The sequence below is a fragment of the Scophthalmus maximus genome, chromosome 7, assembly GCF_022379125.1.
Source record: "Scophthalmus maximus strain ysfricsl-2021 chromosome 7, ASM2237912v1, whole genome shotgun sequence".
Taxonomy (NCBI): Eukaryota; Metazoa; Chordata; class Actinopteri; order Pleuronectiformes; family Scophthalmidae; genus Scophthalmus; species Scophthalmus maximus.
Genome location: NC_061521.1, coordinates 7582650 through 7604255, shown reverse-complemented (window position 1 = coordinate 7604255; position 21606 = coordinate 7582650). Strand labels below are relative to the sequence as shown.

The 21606-nt window shown below is 45.6% G+C and overlaps 1 protein-coding gene across 3 annotated transcripts in view; it reads left to right on the top strand.

The window, feature by feature from the left end:
* Positions 1–21606, top strand: part of map1ab (microtubule-associated protein 1Ab) — a 67763-nt gene that overhangs the window by 20652 nt on the left and 25505 nt on the right. Inside the window, exon 1 of one of the 3 annotated variants that reach the window (XM_047333167.1) lies at positions 5453–5677. The exons of the other annotated variants lie outside the window; for them this stretch is intronic. The gene's annotated coding sequence lies outside the window, so the exon portion shown is untranslated. Of the gene's footprint in view, positions 1–5452; positions 5678–21606 lie in introns of those variants that run through there. 3 annotated transcript variants of the gene reach the window in all.

Sequence of the window (21606 nt, the reverse complement as noted above, 5' to 3'; positions counted from 1 at the left end):
AGCTGTCATGAACAGACTAGCTCATTCAGAATTACTTCCACACTAGGAATGTTAATGCGAAGTGAAGGTAAAGCAAAAATGCTAACTTGCACATTCAGAACTGTTATGTAGTTTGAAGGGAAATCCACTTCATTTTCTGCAGAGACCATGATGTGGAGCATGTCCTCGACTTCTTGGTTGGATCATCACTACACCCCCAAAAAATAAAAGCATAGATGTTACAAAATAGTCAGAAATCAGTTAAGGTGCTTTCAGAAAAGAAAAAGCCTACTTAAAGCCCCCGTGTGTAATATTCTTTACTTTTCTGGCGGCATCTGGTGGTAATGTTGCAAACCGCAACCAAATAAGCATCCGACAGAGGACACTTTATGGTGGCCGACGCTAATTCCATTTCCAGTTCCCGGCAGCGATGAAAATTCAACGCAAATGCAACGTATTCTGGACCGTTTTGTGCAACAACCGTATTCAACATGATGTAGCAAACATGGCGACTTACACGGAGGTCAGGTCCACCTAATGTTACTATATTTAACTCATTCAAAGTTGACCAAAAATCAAAAAACACTGATTATACATATATGAACACATAGTTATGGACAATATATTCAATTTCTGCAAATAAGTTCTTCTAAATATTACATAGTGTAGCTTTAAAGGGGGAGTAAGCGATTTAGGAGAAAGCTTGTCTCTCTCGTTGTTGTTGATGATTTTTCTGCACTGACTGAGCCACGAACCCGCAGCCTCAGCTATGGGAGACCGACGCACTAACGAGTCGTACCGTCATTCACTAGCTCGTCTCTCACGCTGTCGGGGAGTGGTCTTTACAAACTGCACACAGTGTCGTGAGGTGCGGTTCGCACCATTTTTTCTCGTTTTCAATTTACAGAGCATGGCCTGCGCCGAAAAACCGGATTCTTTTCCCGCCGCACACACTGAACCGACAGCTAGCCGACCGTGAGTACATATAGAATTTTACAAAAACTTGTATTGGTACAAAATCGCTTCCTGCCCCTTTAAATCACAGCATTTTTTAGATTCTGATTCGACTTTGGGTGAATTAGGGCAGGAAGATGCTCCGAGGTTTGTTCCTAATTGCAACTATAAAGGTATGGCGGACAAGGTTCATGGGTATTGTAGTGTAGAGAGCCCCCCAGTCATGCCAAGCTGACAGGAAAAAAAGGATTTATTGGTAAAGAACTTGAAATAACGAACTGATGGCCACAACATTAAACTGTGATACTGTCCTGTGTTTCTGTGAGATATTGAGGATATCCTCAAAGGAAAAAGTTGAAATTCAATTCAAGTCCACATACTGATAGTCAAATATTAATGCAAGAAGCTCATATTAATTGTGTTAATTACGATGAATAGTCATGAAAGTCCTCCGCCTGTAACCTGATGAACAGTCCATGGCAGTTTGGCTGGACCAGGATAATCTGATTACAGTGGAGCCAGGTATACGCAGATTCACATTCTGCAGCCCCTGAAACTCATTTCCTGTGACATTAACCATCCGAGGTGACGGTTCACATTCAAATCTTGGCCGATCTCATCTCTGGAGAGTGTTTTCAAACAGCTCCGCTGTGTGTGTGGAATGGACCCCGAGCGAGTGTGCACGCCGATGCTAATCCATCAGTGCTTAAAGTGCAGCGTCACCGCGGACTACTCCCCTGTAATCTCTCTCAGACGCCAGCCTGAACCTTCCCATGTGGGAAAAGGAGAGGATGTGTACTTGTTATGGTGTCATATTTATGTGTTATCTTCAGATTTCATATCCTTCCTGAGGAAAAATGTACCATAAAGTGGCAATAAGTGGATATATTTCCTTCCGGAGTTCATTTTTCCCCACGTCCAAAAGAACATTTTTCAGGTAAAACGTCTAATATTTGCTCCGCTTGAGAAAATGATTATGAACTCTTCAAATAATCAAAAGGTGCTCACTCTGCTGTCTTTGATTTGTTTTGCTCTGCAGGCTTTAGCTTTTTCATCCCGTCGCGTGGCATGTTGCATTGTCCCAGTTGCTGCACCGTTAGATTTTGAATGCAACCTTCCATTCGCACAATAATACTCTCCGCAGCAGTGCTAATTGCAGAGGTGACGCACTGTGATTCAACAGGCTGATAAACAGCTTGATGAGTCACGTGGGTTGTTGTTGCTCTGTCTCTGTGAACTTCTGACAAGTTGTGTTACTGTAGCAACACGGGGGGGGGGGGGGGGGGGGGGGACAACTTCCAACAGTTTAGGAGCTGAACTGACTCCTTTCTAATATGGAATTGGAAATTGCATAGGAACAAATTCATGCAAACAGCAGTGCAGGCTGACTTCACCGGACTGAGACAAAAGACTGGGACTGAGGCAGAGACAGGGAGTGAAGGAGGCATCGTTCCAGAGTGGCTCATTACGTCATACATTATTGAGGCGGCTGTTGAATTATGCATAGCTTTGATATTGATCCCAGGGCTTGCCATCACTGCAGTCTGACGGCCGGAGCGAGAGCGAAGGAGAAAAGGGGGGAAACAGTGAGGAAAAGGACGATTGGAAAGATAAAATAAAAGCGGAAGAAGGAGGCGTGCAAGGCGAGGGACTTGTGAGAGACACTGCAAGTGTGGTGGGATGGAAAGTGAAGTAGAGGAAGAGAGAAAGGACGGAATAATCCGCTGAAAACAAAGTAAGAGAGAGAGAGAGAGATTGAGACACACTGAGATTCCCGCACGACGTGTGACAACAGGATTACATCCGGAATTCAGACGTCACTTCAGACGCGTCACTTCAGTCGCGGGGAGACTAAAATGTAACTTCAGAGGAAACAGAAAGCGAGGACGGTTCGGGAACGGCGCTTTTTCGTCCTCTCCGCACATCAGGAGAGACGAACAACGGCGGGCATCCGACCTTGGCAGATGCCAGCATCCCGTGTTGAATCCATTGTAAACACTCTGGGTCTTTCTGTCACTTTGCTGGAACAACTGTCTCTGTTTCATTGTCACTGGGTCAAATGAGGTCAAATGTGAGACCTGTGAGAAGCAGTGCTGATGTTAGAACACCGTCTGTCCACATCTTTTGCCTCTGCACAGTGACTCATCAAAGAAACGCTTCCAGGTAGCGTAGTCATGCAGTGCAGCCTCAGTCTAAAAGGGAAATAGCTCTGTTTGACTAAGTTGCTGTCGTCTTTTGACTGTGCCCATTTGGAAGTAGGAAACAGTAGGTTTCATGCCAGTTGCCTTTCCTGACATGTATGCATGTGTATGTTTATTCATGTCCTGAGGTGAATAGGTAAATAGGCAAGAGTGCATAGCGGTGTGTCCTGATGCTGTGAAATAACAGGCATTGATAAAGATTTCATGAACACAAAATAAAGAGTTCCCTCCACCAAGACTGTATTTTTCCTGTATTAGTAGATCACTTACAGTAAAGACAAAGAATTGAAGAATTAAGTGTTCAGCACGTCCTTCTTGCCGTGGAGAAACCCACAGAAAACCCCCTCCCGTGTGGGTTTCCTCGGGGTACTCCTGACCGTGGTTTCCTCCCACAGTCCAATGACACACAGGTTAACTGGTGACTCCAAATGTCCCGTGTGATTGTGACGACCGACTTGGACTCAGCTTGATAACGTAAGATTTAAGTCCAGTCAACAGAAGCTATATGATTGGTTCGGTGGTCTCTCCAGCAGCCATTCATGAGAGCTACCCCAGATCTGTGCATGACTCCACAAAATCCAAGATGGAGGGGTGGGGGGTTTCAGACGCAGTAAAACCAGGCTCGTGTTACTCTACTACCCATCTACAGATATGACTTGGATTTTGTTTGCTTGTCGCCAAGATAAAAAAAGGAAGCTTTGCAGTCTCGCCTGCTCACAGACGTGTCAGCTGGTCTCTCAGCTCCTCGGATTGGCGGTTACTCTTTTGTGAGAGGTGTGGTCTCAAAATACTGAATGGGCTCCGTTGACATGGCCAGACAGTTTCTTATTCCAGTGACAAAGCAGATAGAGATCGCTGGTGTGTGTGTGTTTGTGTGTGTGTGTGTGTGTGTGTGTGTGTCTGGGTGTCTCTGGGTGTTTTACGGGGGTTGTTATTGTCAGATGCAACAGGACGGCAGTTGGTGCAGTGTACCAAATAGTTGTTTGTCCCTCTCACAAACACAGCGTAAACATCGCCATCCTTTACATTCATGATTCATTTGAAGCTATTTTTATCTAGCAGAATTTGGCAGAGCAAGAGAGTATTAAAGACGAGAGCGAGGGAGCGATAGGGAGAGATGGTGGTGGGCCGCTCCTGGCTGTCACACAATGTGACACTAAGACAACATCTCAACAAACGTATCGGTGCTGTGGGCGGACACTGTGCACCCAGTGAGTGTCTGCACCGTCACCGAGCCCGTTTGGTGAAGGCTACAGCTCTGCTGTTTGTTCTTACTCCTCTCTTTAATTACTAGGGTGATACTTGTATAAACTCAAACGCGCAGCTCTTAGGAAAGTACACTGTTGACACACACAAAAGCATTGCAGTCGTTGTGGCTCGTCCAGTTCCAGTCCGTCTCATTTAGATGTTGTGGCTGCGTTCAAGGTCAGGGCTCTGTGCGGGACAGTCAAGTTCTTACACACCCCCAAAAAAATGTGAAAACCATTGCTTCGTACATCTGGCTCTGTGCGGCGGTGGGGACACTGTCATGTTGTAACAGAGGAAAAGAGCTATTTTAGAAGGTGGTTAAATGCAGTTTTCTACATTCGCCAGCTGGTTTTTAATAGTCTGGGCCCTTAATACTAATAATTCAGGAGAGTTCCTGATCTTTCTCCATGCTGCCACCCGGACAAAATGTCTACATGCCAGCTAACGGTCTCAGGGCGATTGAGCCGTGCTCCTGGTAGGTTCCATGTCGACCTATACCACGGCCCTTTTGTCACTGGGGCCAAATAATGAAACATCACTTTTGCACTGTCATCATGATAACCACGACGCCGGTGAACTCCATATCTATAGTTAGAGGTGAAGTAGACTAATCCTATTTTGACTCCTCTGTAACATTGATGTAAATGTTGCATACATGTACTCTCAAGTACTGCATTTGTGTTTCTTTCTGCTGTCACACATCTGTTTGACATGAAGCTGTGGGTTGTAAATAGCCTCCTCCTGGGGTAAAACTGACGACTGGCTGACAACATGTTTTTATCAAGTGCTTCGAGATGTGGTGCATAACACCACACACACACACACTCTGGCACACATCTCTCTCTCTGTCTCTCTCTCTCTCTCTCTGTCTGTCTCTCTCTCTCTCTCTCTCTGTCTCTCTCTCTCTCTCTCTGTCTGTCTCTCTCTCTCTCTGTCTCTCTCTCTCTCTCTGTCTCTCGCCCTGCTTACAAAAGCGGTGCACCCACCCACACCACCCCGGCAGTGAATGAGTTACCGCTGGTGCAGTGTGTGCGTGTGTGTGTGAGAGAGTGAGAGTGTGTGCGTGTGTGTGAGCCTGGTGCGCCCCTCCCTGGTTGGACCGCACGCCGCTAGTCGGCGGTCTGCAGACGGATGTTGCCGCATCCCGGCGCGCCGCGCTCCGCCAGCAGGCTGCGTTCCTCTCCAAACGTGCCAGATCTCCTCCTCTGTGCCGCCGTCTCCGCCTGACGCGCGCGCTCCTCTCGCGGTTTCGTGGACGCACAACCCTCCGGCGAAGTGGCGTGTGGACCACATCGGTACGTGAGCTGTTTGTGAGATGCCCCCCCTCTCCGACGTGTGATGTATGTTGTTGTTTTTGAATGCTTTCTGTGTGTGTGACGCCTTCGCGCGGGTCCCTCGAGTGGGATGCCGTGGAAGCGGCTGCTGCGTAATTTGCTTGTTTCTATTCCCGCCTCTGATTTTCTTGCCCCTCTCTCCGCACCATCGAACCAACTGTCTGTCAGTCTGGTTCTCTTTGTGCCCCGTCGTTTATTGCGTAATGCTATCCAAGCATTCCGGCATCCAGGGGAACGAAACGCGTGTACTTGTGTTGCGCAGTGCTTTTGGATGGCGTGTAATGGAAAAGGGAAAAGGTCTGGAAGGAACTGGGCCATGAGACAGCATAAACTCCTTAAACAGTCAGTCCTCTTAAATCTACCGTGACATAAGCAGAGGCGCGCAGAGGCTCAGTCGGGGGATTTGAGCGAGTCCGGTCTCCGGCCAAGTAACGGGATTAATGAAGGTGATCGAAGAGGCCGCCGCCCGCTCAGCCTGTTTTCTCCGGTGAAGTCGCGCCGAGCCAACGGTTCCACGGCAGCTGGGTGTGAGCTTCAACGGAGAGAAGTGCAGCCGGTGCGTTCATGATCGTCAATACAAACAACAAAAAAAAAAGAATGAATCAGAAAACTTGACAGAAAAAAAAACAAAGAGAGAGAAGAGTTGAAAGGTGTGATGTCCTGGTAAAAGAGGTGGTCCCGCGTCGGCAGGGACGCGCACAAAATTGAGCCTTTTTTTTCCTGCTCAGTCATGGTGAGACGATTTGGAATTGCATAAAACGCAGGTGATGCGGATGAACCCAGTGCCCCCCGCCTCCCCCCCTCCTGCAGCAGATATGGCACCGTGTCATTGCCATGGTTTCCAGTCGGCGATGCCGGTAACGACATGGAGCTGAGGGCAGTCTGAGGCTGTGCGTTTTGGAGCGGGGCAGGGAACAGCGAGCGAGCAGGTAAAGATTTGAGTGAGCCGAGATTAGAGGAGAGACGGTGACCGTGTGTCTGGGTGGCGGTGGTCTGCTGCGGAACAGCCGTCAGCCTTCACCTGTGCTCTGTGTTTCTGATGATTCATTCATGCCGAGATTGATGCGTTCGCCTTTGTGGCGAAGTGAAAACCTTGTGCGTATAAGCGCACGTATGCGCACGTATGCGTGTGTGTGTGTGTGGGGGCTGTCTGTGAGATCATGATTAATGCTCATAAAAAGATGTTATTTTTCAGTATCAGTCAGATTTCATCCTGTGATATTGAGTTAACTTCATCTCATAGGCTGCTCCAGTTTCCTGTGTGTGTGTGTCTGTGTGTGTGTGTGCGTGTGTGTGCAGGATTATTCTGGCTCTGTTATATATTAAACTCCGATTGTCTGCATGCATGGCCGTGTCTCTGTAATAACTCAGCTGCAGCAATCTCAACTTTCATTTTTTTGGGGTGAAATTGAGCCATCAACTCGTCATTAAACCCAATGCGACATTAAAATGTTTCCTCTGATGTGCAGTTTTTGACTGTGGCTGGTCGAGGATGCTGCGTATCAGCCCGTGGCTTTGTTTGAATTGCATACAAAGTAGTTCGCAGAAGAAGAAGAAACACAGTCATTGTTTTTCTTTAAAAAAAAAAAACCATATAGTCATGGAGTCTGAGGACTTTTAGAGCGGCAGGGTTTAACTTGGCCTCGTGTAACAAACCGTGTATGTATATATATTGTTTCTGTCAGACTGAAATCCAGTGAACTGTTCTATTCAAGTCATGACAATTGGGAAGATACTGATCGTTGGATCGATGGTCAAGGTTTCGGGGTATAGTTGGCTGAAATTGCTGAGTCACTGTTTGACCTTCATTGTCAAGGAGTCAATGCACCGTATACATGTCAATGACGGAGCAGGGACACTGTGCCTTATCAACAGGCACTGCCCATGAGCCACTCATCAACACAATTCAACATGTACGTTCAGCCCCACCGCCTCGTCCCCACAGTGCAGCAACAGTTAATAGTTTCACTGCGAGTGCTGAGTCACTTTTTGACATAGCGATGCCCACGATTCAGTCCACGATTCAGTCCTCGCGACCCACAATGCAGAGGGCGAGGTGCAGAAAGTGCCGTGGACCATAGAGGAACAAATGGACTCGTCGGGTCGAACGGGAAGCGTTATCAGTTTTCTCCCAGTTTTCTTTCGGATATGTTGCTGTTGTGCTAGTCTTTCATCATAAAACAGAAAGTCGGGTTGTCACTAAATCCTCTGGGGTCTTTTGACGGCACAAAATTCATAACAGAGGTTTGAGAAGTTGTGGATGAGAAGCTGTTGTGTTTCATCAACATCTACCGATAGAAGTGCCACAGGGCAGAGCATCATATCTCCACTGCTGAGTTATTAATTCATTACACTAATCTCTCTTAGAAGACTTATATTATTTTGCTGTAAAATAGCTTTGGTTCATAAAAGCCATAAAAGCTTTTTTGAGCATAAAAATAAAACACCCTAATACAATGTTCACATTGTCTGGAGTACATTTTTTTTAACAATGCTTGCTACTTAACCTCCCTTGTATTTACATGAAAGTGTCATGGCATCACAATTACAACAGTTTTTGTGGACTCTTGGGAAATTGTCCCTCGTAAGTAAAATCAAATAAATGTTTGTCATTATGAGAAAAAAAATTGACATATGCGCTGCACAAATGTTTGACAATCGTGAAAAATGTCCATCACAATTTCCTACAGCCTAATGTTGTTGTTGTTTTTTTTACCAGGATTCCAAAACTCAACGATATATAGTTTACTTTCACAATAATCCTTTCACCTGACTGTAGTTTGGAAACAGAGCTGGTCAATTGCTAAGGGAAGACTTGCAGGTCAGCTGATCGGCTGATCTGACTCTATCCCTCTACCATTCCACCATTAATTCAAGCACACTGGTGACTACCACTGGTTATTAGGCCTATGAATAATTTGCCTCAACAGACCCAGCTGAGGTTTTCAAATCACTAACTCCTGCGTACTTGAGAAGGTGCTTATTTGTTAAGCTGCGGGGGATTTGGGATTTTCATGGACACAATGAACTGCGCTCGCTCCCAGATTGGCCAGTGGCCAGTTTAGCGCAAGGGGAGGGTCGTCGGGAACGGATCGCAGCACGGTTCAGACCCCTCATTTAGACAAAGTTCACCGATTAAAATCACACAAGTGGCCGCGCAGACTCACAGCTTCAACACACACACACACACACACACACACACACTCACCATCCCATCTATGATGTCTCTAAATGACTTGTGAATGGAGAGCACCCCGAAGCCTTCATGAGTCTCCCAGGATTTGGCCCGAGCCTGAGAGGATGCAGACCACTGTGGTTGTTGACATCCCTCATTACGCTGTCTTATTAAAGTGTTAACCATCTTACTTAACTGGCTAAATGCTCACATGGGGTACATTAGATGGCCTTACAATTAGTGACCGACTTGTTAATTCAATTCGGTTGGAGAGCGGGGCTGGAAATCAGCTTGAACCAGCTTCTCTTGCATACCAGCCGGACTTTGGGTGATCCTCTTGGGTCGGGATGTTGTCAAAGTCCTGCTATTACTAGAAAAAGTAGCACGTCACGACTCCAGCGGGCTGCAAGTTAGACCGCTGCTACTACTACTGCTGCTACTGTGACCCACTGCTCATTGCACACTTAGTGTGACGTTCCCACTTTTCCCCCTCGCACATCTCACAAGGCAAGACGCCTAGTTGGAATTATCTGGTCTCCACAGGCCCAGCAGAGCAGTGGAGTTGTGGCATTGATGCCGGCTTCCATCAAAAGGCAACCCCACACCTGCTCGCTTCAGATAAGAGCATCAGCCGAATGCCGACACACAGCCGAGAAACACTGTGAGCGCGTCGCATTGTTACGTGGACCGGGAGAAGGTTGCCAAGCCAATCCATTATGCTGCTGGCTCATTGACTCGACCAAAACCTGTCTGCAGATCCAGAGTCGACTGAATCCAAAATGAACTTCATAGCTCTTCTCATTATGGCTGATAAACTAAACCACCAGTTAGTAAAAAGTCATCCCACATTTTTAAGACAAATAAATATACTGCATATATATAAGATCTATAAAGTATATTTCCCTAATATTTTTGCCCTCAGTCTACCCATTTTCAGTGCTGTTAACTATGTAGAATCAGCTATGTATAACATAAAGAGACAGGACTATATTAGAGATTTAATTCAAGACTTGCTCGGGATATTAAATTGCCTATTTTTGATGATGCGTTGACCTTTCACAAATTGTAGTGCGTAGATTAATTTATCACTACGTTAATTGGTCCACCACTTTGTTTGAAGACTGAAATACTGTATATGAACAACTTGTCATTGTTAGTATTTAGCTGAAAGCTTCACTGTGACTGTAAGCAAGCGTGTGCACTGGTCAGCATTTGTTTGTGCTGACCAGTGCACACACTTACTTACAGTCACAGTGAAGCTTTCAGCTTAATACTACTTCACTTGTGCTCAAGTAAAGATTGTATATAACCAAGATATTCAAAAGTTACTGATACAGTAGATACATATCAAGGAGTTTCAAATTGATTTATTGTATGATTTAACTGGTGTTAGTTTGAGACTCATAATGAGGTTTACTATCTGTTTCAATAACATGTTTTAGCTTTTTACTACATCCTATATCTGATGGTGTATTGCTGTGAAATAACCACGAGTAAGGAATAGGGTTCAGCCACACTTCTGGAACATCTGGCCTAAAATGACTAAAATGTCATGGACATACCTCGACTGCATGTGCGCATTATGTTTTGAATGTCAGAGGTAAGTGCATTCGTTTTTCTGACTACTGATCATTTAGAATTAAATCTTTTAAAGTCTCAGTGCATTCGAGACCCCCCCCCCATGTTATTGGGTAATCCTCATGGGCTCAAATTAGGGTCAAAAAGATGTTGAGCTTGTAAAGTGATGCACAGTAGTTGTCGTAAATAAACCCCTCGGAAACCTGTAAGATGAATATGCAGTTCAAGTTTGTACAGAAAATATTTGTATTTGTTTAAAAACCAAACCTGAATATAATCTGTGAACAAATTATATGAGGGACTGGGGTTACGCAAAAACAGTTTGAAAAAATGTGTGCTTTTGTGGATTAAACTCGGTGCTCAGAGTTGCCACCCTGTGTGTGACTGTGAAGTGACAAGTGTGACCTTTGACCCTGACTTTACACCTGAATCTGATTGGACGATGACAATCCTCAATCACAAAGCAGAGGACTTTAGGAGTTCATAACCTGAAAGGTGCGATAGATTTCTCAAGACGGACGACCATGTGGGTTTGCACACACGTCAAATGTGTAACTTCAGCGTCACACACCGTGTGAGGACTGTGAGTTTTACGAAACGTTTTTCTGCTCCGTATGCCGACGTCGACAAAAGCACTTCTTTTTTCAATGTGTCTAAGAGAAACTGACATCTGAAAAACTTTTAAAGAATAATAATCTTTTCCACACAGGCACGAACTTGAATTTGTAATGCAGATTAATGTTACAGGTTTATAAAGGCTGATTCAGAACTTCATATGTTAGCATTATTTGTCAACAAATGGCACTCCGGTCATATTTTTTTTTTTGGGGGGGGGGGGGGGGGGCGCATTAAAATTGCCATTAACACATGGAACATACTAACATGCTTGGACTCAGACTTGTCAAACGCTTGTGAGGTGCATCATTGTCCGAGCAACGGCGTCCTGATAATTGCTCGGTAACTTGTCACAGTACAGTTAATCCCTTCTGCTGGTGATACAATAACCGTCATCCCTGCATAAATGCATGATGGTCTTCATTTTATTTCTGCTTCCCACCCAGCCCCCCGGGTAGAGTTAGCGACACAAAAGAGGGAACCAGAGAGAAGGGCCACTGGGGGCGACGGTCGCAGGACTCGTCGACAACAATGGAGAGAAGAGAGGGGAGGCTCCGGCTCGGGGAGAATGCAGCAGTGTCTGTCTTTGCAGTGTTTTCGTAGCTTTCGTAGTGTGTGTGTGTGCGTGTGTGTGTGTGTGAGTGTGTGAGAAAGAGAGAGAGTTAGAGCAAGCGAGAGAGAGAAAATGTACAGATACATGCCATGCTGTGTTTGTATTATGTCATCGTAAACAGAGTCTGTCTCAAGCCTGAATACAGAGCGATGCGACGAACCCATCCGCCCCTCCCTCCCATCCCCACGTACCCGCCGCTGAGATTAGGTACCCTGTTTTTCCGAAGAAAACGTAGTCCTGGGCAACAGAAGCTGTTCAGTGTCTGCCGTGGTCGACGAGCCCTCAGTCTTTCTTTACAGAAGCTCTCCCTGTGCTGATTTTATTAACACACATATATATATATTTTGAAATATTTTTCTCTCTGACAGTGCAACCGCACAATGGTTCTTGAACATTCGACCACCGACCGGTAGATAAAGATCGGGGAAGGACGGATTTAAATCCAAAACGTTTTTTGTTACATTTCTCTCTGCAGCCTGGGGCTGTGGTAGAGCCGAAAACAAGGAGGAATAGTTGTATGAACTGAGTAGGGAACATCATTAAGCAGCCTTGTTGAAAGGGGGGGGGGGGGGGGGGGGGGGCAAGAAGAAGAAGAAAGAAGAGTCTGAATGACAAAGCAAAAAAAAAAGGAGAGAGAGGGGGAGGAAATAAAATAGTATGACAAAGTGAGAGACAGCGTGAGTAAAGGAAATTCGATAAAAATAACAGACTGCATGAGGGAGAGCTGATTTTAGAATGACAGTGATTGACACAGACGGGAAAATGGGGCGGGGCGGGGCAGAGAGAGAGAGAGGAAGAGAGAGAGAGAGAGAGAGAGGAGCCACACTGCAGAAAAAGGCTATTGATGGCAGCCATACTGGGCCTGGAGAGCAGAGGTGATGGTGCAGAGCAGCGGTGAACATCGATCTCTCCCTCAGGCCCCCCATCCTCCGTCCACTGACTCCACTGCGATCTGCTGACAGGGGCGTCGCCATGCAGCCGATGTGTGTGACGCACCCGGGCTCAGGGGGGGGGCCGGCCACAGCGAGCCAAGCGACGCGTGGGCGGCGTGAAATTGGAAACTCTTTGTCATTTTCACCTCAGCTATTGGCGACACGTGCTGCATTGTTCCCTCAGTATTGCTGTGTTGTTGTTTTTTTGCTGCATGTAACCGGACAAGGTTGGACGATGTGGTGCCACTTCGACGCAGCTACAACGGAACCCCGACGGATGTCTTTGAGTTTATTGCTATGGGGCGTGGCGTTTGTCAAGTGGAGCACGCCGAAAAAAACGGCAACATTTCGCCACATTTAGCAACAAACGACGTATAGAAAAGTTTACCAGATTAACAGCAATATTTGTTAACTTGTGAAATGTACTTTTCTTGTGAAAATGTAATCTAAATGTAAATGTTAAATCTAAATATTAAATCTAAATGTTTAATCTAAATCTAGATTAGATTTATTATTTAGATTATATTTTTTACAAGAAAAGTAAATTTCACAAGTTAACAAATATATTGCTGTTAATCTGGTCAAAAATGACTTGAAAACAATTCACACCACCAAGTTGTTTGATGGTGAATGTGGTGTGTGTGTGCTCCGCTTTACAAACGGCGCCCCATATATTGCAGCTTTGGTTCGATTTTCATCTTTTTAGCCATCAGTTGTATAAACAACACTATGCACCAAGATCCGAGATCCACAAGAACACAACTGGAAGAAAAAGTTCAGCAGGGAAAGAGACACGAGCGTACAGATTGTAAGCAAACCTGCAAGTTTGGAAACACAGTAAAGTTCTGCACCGCGGTTAATAGACCACATTCGACTTTGACCGTCAGTGCTTTGCCGTAGTTGCGGGTCAGCAGTATCTGAATAAAGCCATTGAGACACTTTGGCTGAAATGTCTGAAAGCTCGTGTACTCCCCCCCCCCAACCAGACTTTGGTGACGACAATCTTGTATTGATTACTATATTATCAGGATCAAAATATATATTAGCACTCAATTACTATATATCACATACGCCTCCAGTACGCTTTGGGAGGTGACGAATGTTGTGGAATGTTAGAAAATAAAGTTTGTGCCCTTTGTTTGAAACGAGATAATATTCAAACATTTCAAATCTTTTTTCGGAAAGTGCAACCGAGGCAAGGCTCAGGCTCTCTGTAGATCCAGAATGCAATATTTGCTGCTGTTATTGCACCTGTCGTATAACCCAGAGCTCATATTTGTTAGCTGATTTCTAGAGGAAAATACTTAAGAGGACGTACGCAATGGAGGCCGATGGGGAAAGTGAAGTAGATGACAATGTCTCATGATAAATTACCCGAGGCAAACGGAGTTTGCTTCAGTTTGTTTCTCCTGATGTGGACTGAGTTTGCGTTGATTCAGGATCCCACGTCGAGGCGATGAGTAATGATTAGACAACACACGGGACGAGAAGCGCCGTCTCTGTAGAAGAAAAATATGAAGCTTGAGCCGAGGACCTGCATCCTGCTGAACGTCGCAGGTTTTTAAATGTGCGGCGCAAACAGGAAAGGCAAATGAGGAGGGAGACCGTGACTAATGAGGGGCCGGTGTCCATGGCAACCTGTCCTTCACTAAATCCGTAATGTGATGTGGAATAGAACTTCTGTGGCCCGTTATGTGCTGCGGTGAAGCTGAGGGGGGGCGGTGTTGTGCAGCGGCCTCGGCGGACGCGTCGCGTGCGTCCACTGCAGAAGATCAGCACATCTGCGCTTCAGCTAGTCCAAATCATTTTGACACGATTGTACACAAAAGCCTTTTCGTGGGTCTGTTGTCTGTGTCAGTGTAGCGGTTCCACTTTTCAGGCACTGATTTTCGCAATTCGAGGCTTTCCCTATCCTCCGGCGGCCTCGAGCCGCCTAAAGCCGCAGACACAAAGGCGGATTGAAAAACGGCCACCGTGCCAAGCTGCAGTAGTCCCGTGTGAGTGCAGATCCAGGCCTATGAGCAGTTGAGCACAGGAGGGAACTGGAACCCTTTTTTATTATTATTTATCATTTCACTACTGCTATTTGAATTGAATGCAGTCAATAAATGAGTTTCCTTTCCAGCTTGCCTGGTCATAGAGATGGCTCTGCGAGCCTCAACTGCAAGACACTGTACGTTCATTCATTTGGAGGGGACTGGGAATATTGTTTGACTGGATCAGCATCCAAGTCATCCTCCATAGCCACGCATCTATGAGGCTGCTGATTCTGATGAGCCGTTAGTGCCGAGAGACCAGCCGGTAACTCGGAAGCCGCACGCTGGCGGTTTAAGAAAACCACCTTAAGCTGAGAGCAAATCCCCGAGGGCCAATGCCTCTCACCGGGGAAAGAAAGAGGAAGAAGCTCCAGACCAACAGCAGTCTATCTGCGGCCAATTTAACAGCCTGTGACTTCTGAGTGCCAATTTATTCACCTCTCCACACCCGTTTTTTTTCTTTCTTCTACACACCAGCGATTTATCCCGACTCTTCTCCGTCAGGGGACCAACGCCTCTTCTCCGCACAGTCTCCGTTTGCTCTTGGGGTCGCTCCACCTCGAGGGATTGAATTGTCTGGTGGTTGTGCGAGGGGGAGGCCACGCGCTCGCTCATCTTCACAGCCGCGCTCTGCCTCGCCATGTACGCGTCCGACCCGCGGGGGGGGACCCTTGTCTTCTGTCCGTCGCCATGATGAATGAGGCGTCCCCGCCTGTCGACGTGCTGCTGACAGCCCGTTTGTAATCAGTGCGCCTCGCTCCCGACACCGCGACACCTCTGCGGTGACAATGAGGAATGCCGTCCTTCGAAGCGGCGCGGCCACGGGGTCCACACATTTGTGCAGGTATACTGGCGCGGATTTCTGCATTGTGTAAGATCAGAATCAAACGCTATTCTCATAAAACCCGAATTAACAACCAAAATACTGCAAAATCATAGTCATGCCACACACCTACAGCTGTAGAGAGACAAAGCGTTCACGGGGTAACACTGTGTAACACCACGGACAGACTCACAAAATGATCAATATGGTGGCAGCGATCACACTCCTATCATAACAAGTGACATGGCAGCCCTGCCAAACACGCGCCTCCACTAACTTCTCCCGCCACATGACTATAAAATGAATCTTGAGCTGAAATCTCACTGAACTTTTTTGTAGACCTGCAGTGACACGTCATCGTCTTTAAAGGTGATACGGCAAACTTAGTGGCAAACTGCTGTTCACTTCCGCAGGGGCCAAGGGTTACGGAACGCGTTGTTTCTGTCCGTGTCGTGAATGAAAGTCCGAACATCATCCCTCTCTTAGCTTGATGATAACTGCTGCCGTAGGAGCAGTGAGAGTGAACCACAACGGTAATGTCGCTAAGCAAGCTTAACAACGGAATGGCATTCGCTATGGTGGAATAGCGGAAACACAAACACAGATATTTCACAAATTAAAACCTCCCTAAAACCTTATGTGAAATAATATAAAAGATTGCACAGTTAAACATTTCTTATTAACAACAAAACAAAACAAAAAAAGGAACAGAACAGGAGAATGTGCATTGCAATTTGACACTGGAGGCTATTAACTAAAATTAAAATATATCAATGATCCTTCAAAATAAAAGGCCAACATTCACAATGCAGGTAGTTTAGCCCAGCAGATGCTCTGCCAGGGAAGGCGGAGGAAAGGTCTGAATGTGACTGTGCTCTTGTTCTAGTTCTAGTTATTTTGAAGGAAAGCAGAGGGAAGGTCTGAATGTGACTGTGTTCGTGTTCTAGTTAGGCTCTGAACAGAAACGGCCCTTTGCTCTGGGTGTTCATACTGTTAGTGTGGGGAGATGTTTGTCATGGCTTTAGAAATGATGGTCTGACACATTTGAGTGTGATGTTTTTGCAGCATGACCTCTGTGTGTGTGTGTGTGTGTGTGTGTGTGTGTGTGTGAGAGAGAGAGAGAGAGAGAGGGAGTGTGTTGTCTGAACTTAGATTACTTTCAGCTCCTCTTTGGGTCTTTAGACAGCGGGAGGCCGGGGGGGGGGGGGGGGGGGGGGGGCAGTGATGTCATAGTTGGCACGATGCGGACCGAACTCTAAGAGACAGTGACACTTTGCCAATATCCCGCTGCCCTTTTCTAGGAGCGGCTCTCACTGCATTTGCATGCCTCTCCTCGTATGGGCTGTGGCTCAGGAGGCAGAGACAGGGTCGATAATCCAATATAATGACGGTAAATAGCAGCGATGGATGGGCGAATGTGATATGTGCTGTGAAGCACATTGAGTGGTCAATTAGACTAGAAAAGCACTTCATAAATACGGTACATTTCAACCAGGCTGCTTTATATGTATCACATTGACATGTATCCACCCAGTGTTGCTCTGTCTGTACAAAACTATTGAATATGCTACTTTAATTGTTTAATTTGTGTTTTTACATTGTTTTACTGTATATTCTTCACCATTGCGAGGCAGTTTGCTCAGCTTCGGTGGAGGACTACGCTCTCAGATTAAATAAGTAAGTAGCATAGCTTCACAGATGCGGTTTGTTTTTTTCAGGCCAATACTGAGATATTGAGAGAGTTTTACAGAATCTGAGAACCTTTGGGCTGATATTGATAACATAGGTAGCAATTTTTTTAACCACCAATTTGTTTTTTAAAGAATAGGGACAAAGATATGAACTTTTGATGTTGAAAAATAAACTTGTCAGTGCTCTCAGGTGGACGCTGTCCTTAAACCACACACATCTTAAGCATGTTTGTTGTGAAATTTCTCATTATATTTGTGTGTGTGTGTGTGTGTGTGTGTGAGAGAGAGAGAGAGCCTAATTAATCAAATTTAGAACATTCTCTGCAACTCCTGTACAAAATGATTGGCATCAGATGTTATTTTTCATTTGAATGTGTGTGTCTGTGTGTGTGTGTGTGTGTGTGTGTGTTTGTGTGTGTGTGTGTGTGTGTGTTTGTGTGTGTGTGTGTGTGTTTGTGTGTGTGGCAACAAAATGCCAGTCTGCAACAACAAAGACTGAATAACAGACTAAGAGGCCCTTCCCTTTCCAGGAACGCATGAAAAGGAGTCGGCCGAGACGGCTCGTGTTATGTAAGCGGAACCAGCTCTGGATAAGTCCGGCCTGAAATACTGATATACCAAAGAGCTTCGACTCTTTCATCGACACTCTGCTCTCCCCTCATTCCCATCGATCTCACCCTTTTAAGGTCTCAAACACGATGACGGGGAGCTAACACTTGAGGCGTGCGTTAAATCAGGACTGAATAAGTCAGTGACGAACTCGGCCGTCAGTCGGCCGAAGTTCTTTCCTCTCTTCTCCCTTATTCATGTGCTAATAACTCTGCGACTCGTTCTGGTAATGAGTTGGAGCTATTTTAGGTCTCGATCTGGAGGAGTGAGGACCAAACCAAAAGGGCCCGAATGGAAAATGTTACTTGAGAAAAATAGAGGTATAATCAGGGAAATGCACTTGAGGTATTGAGAGTACAAGTACTCATTGCAGAAAAAAGCCCTCTGGGACTTATATTATTGTATCTCATTACTAGAGCTGCAGCTAACGATTGTTTTAATTATAGATTCATCTGTTGATTCATTTGCTCGATGAATCCGATTAGTTGTTCGGTTCATAAAATGGTGAAAAATGTCGATAGTGTTTTCCCAAAACCTCAAGATGATATTTTGTTTTTGTCCACACACCAAAGATATTCAGTTTACTGTCATAGATGAGCAAAGAAACCATCTTTAAGAAGCTGAAATCAGAGAATTTTGACTTAATTTTTCATAAAAAACTAAAAAAAACTTGAACCGATTGATTGATTATCAAAATTGTTGGCGATTAATTTAGTAGTCGATAATGCATCTATTAATCGATTAACTGTTGCAGCTCTACTTATTTCAATCAATTATTACTACTCATACAAATGTGTACGTCTTTGTTTTTGTGTCTCTTATTGCGGCCATTGAGTTTCGATTTTAAAACTGGAAACTGAACCAAACTAGTAATAGGAGGAATAACTGGACCCGTAGCTTTAGTCAGAGGCTTTCATCACCGGCCATCAGTCTTAGAACCTGCCCCGGAGCAGTCCGGCACAGAAAAAGATAATGACCCGTCACATTTGTCAGGTGTCGGTTGGACGTTGGTGAGTTTTTCCGATGTGTCCCACTCTCAGAGCGCTTGTTCAAGGTGCTCACTGTGGACCCAAAGCAACGTGAGCACGCTGAAGCGATCAGCGCGACGGCCTGGTACACTGGCAACAGACAACTTCATCGTCAACAAGTTGCCATGGTGTATAGTCAGGCGAAATTGATCTGTGTCGCGAGGGAGGGATGATATACACTGAAGCTGTTTCCCGTGAATTTGAAGGGATTTGCATGAATTTGGACATAATTGCTCCCTGTAGACCAACGTTGCATTCCTACGAAGACCGTAACATGACATCGCTGATCACCATCTCCGTAAGGGAACATATTAACTATGCGTGAGTATCTCGTCCAACCCCACTTCCAATTCACTGAGCTAACCCTTTAAGGAGGGAGAAGCTTCCGTGGCAGAAGCCGACGGGGATCAAATTAAAATATCAGATCTTGAGGACAACACCTATGAGTTCGTGTGACCTGTGTAAATGCATAGATTCGACTAGACACAGGTAGACAGACAAGCATCTAGCTGTGAGTGGAATAGAGGCTTGTGCTGGCTTAGCAGCCCAATCGCTCAGTGCTGCCAAATCACAGGACCAGGATTAGAATCGCGACCTAAGACTCTGGCCTCCTGTTGCTGTTGCTGTTCTTGTTGTTGTTGTTGTTGTTGTGAACCAATGACATTGGTTGTGGCGCAAGGTGTAAAGGTCCGAGGTGTTAGTCAAATCCTTGGTAAACTTTGGATACGCGCCATTGTTTCGCTGGGGAACGTTCGGTCATCTTCAGCCAAGCGAGGGTTGGTTGAGTGCAGAGGCGGAGGTGGAGTCGGAGTGAATCTACTCAGCTGACCGCAATGGTGTTCACAAGTGATGTATTTCAAGTTTCTGCACAATGTCATAGAAGACCTGTCCAGATGAACTACATGAGCTGCATTGCAATGCTCTGCGCTGCAGACTGCAGCAGTGACTCAGCACACACTCGACGCCTCTTGTCTCAAACAAAGGGTTTGGAGCCTGCGGTCTCGACGCGCGGCTCGACTGCTCGCTGACGGTGCTGGATACTGAGCGAGGCGACGGCTAAGGTCTGTACTGGCTCCTTTCATTTTCCAGCCCACTTAACAGCACTTTATCTCTGAGCTCGGACAATGGCGGCGAGAGCCCCGGAGAAGGAATGAGCTCACAATGGCAAAATGAGATTAAGACCGGGGGCTAATAACGTTTTCACGTCAGCGACAATAGCCCTCTGTTGATCTAACGTGAGTATGGAGATGAGGCCGGACGCATCGGTTCAGCTTCATTAACCAACTCAATAACGTACCTGACTTAACTTGGCTGGAAAACAAGGCCTGAGATACAGCAACTGGTGTTGTTTTTATTTTTTGAGTGTGTGTGCGTGTGTGTGTGTGTGTGTGTGTGCTTGTGTCGTCACGGCAACAAGTCATCCTGGAGACACCTACTGTTGTGGGATCCATCGTGTCTGTCCCTCATCACCAGGATAACATGACAGTCATGCGAGATTCATTCAGATAATGATGTGGTCAAAGGTACTGAGTGCTCGCGTCCTGTAATGTGTCTTGACGCTGGTGCGATCCAACTGTGGGAATGGATCATTTTATTTTCTTTGCAGTTGATCATATTACAGATAATCAGGTTTAGTTGATAGATAATTGACCGTTTCTGTATTTTTTGGGGGCAGAAATGTCCAAAATCCACTGGTACTTCTTCTCAAATGTGATTTTACTTTCTTGTTGTCATCACCCAAGACACGCCTCTCGCTGCCAGTAGCTCCTCCCTTATATAGGACATTGATTTATCGGCAAGATCATAAGTTTAACTCACAAAACATATATCAGATATCTCAAATTCACGTCCCACTTCACATGCATCACTATTGTTTGCAGCTGCACCACTACTGAATATGATGATTTCATAAGTAATACGTAGTAATGAATACATTTCACCTAAATTTGCTCCAATATTTCTCAAAAGGGGATTTTGACAACCTTCGTTTTTCACCGGCCAAATATGAGGCTATTTCTGTGAACCTCACCAAGGTGGCCATCATATACTTCCACGCCATGCGTCAGAAATACTTGTATTGCCAGCAATCAAGGCCATTTTAATAAACTGCTCTTAATGCCTTCTATCCAGAGGTTATACCGATGTGTCTCCTATAGGAGGAAAAGGCTGCATATACCTATCTTAATGACGAGGGCTGCAATGATTTGTTAATTCATCAATATATAGGAGAAAGTTTTCATCAACTATTTTGATAATTAATTAATAGTTTAAGTCATTAAATTGAATAATTGAATATTAAAATAATACATCAGAAGCCCGATCGCCATCACTTTTGAATGGGAATAGCTCCCTGCAGTTTGAATTTTGGTAAAAATGAACTCATCTACATATTAAATTGCTTTAGAGTCTGTCTCCCTAGAAGCAGCTGCTTTTAAAAAAAAATTCAACCAACCTATAGTCTTTAAAATCTGTGAACCCTCTTTTCACTCCCCCCCCCACCGCCACTGTAAAAGTGGAACATCTTATCTGGAGCAGTGCAGCGGGCTGGGCCTCGGTCAATCAGCGCTCGTTTTAGTCGCCTTAAAACAGAGCGTTCTCGTTTTGGGAGTTCAGACACGGATATTTATATCAAGCAGGTCGGCTAAGGAAGTTCTGTCTGACGAACGACCTTCCTTCCTCTGGGGCCTCTCCGTTATCGACCGATTGGTGCAAAGACCAGCGGGGGGGGGGGAGTTCACCTGTCCAAGAGCGACCCCAGAGGCAACGGGCACAAAGCGGAGCGCATGATGC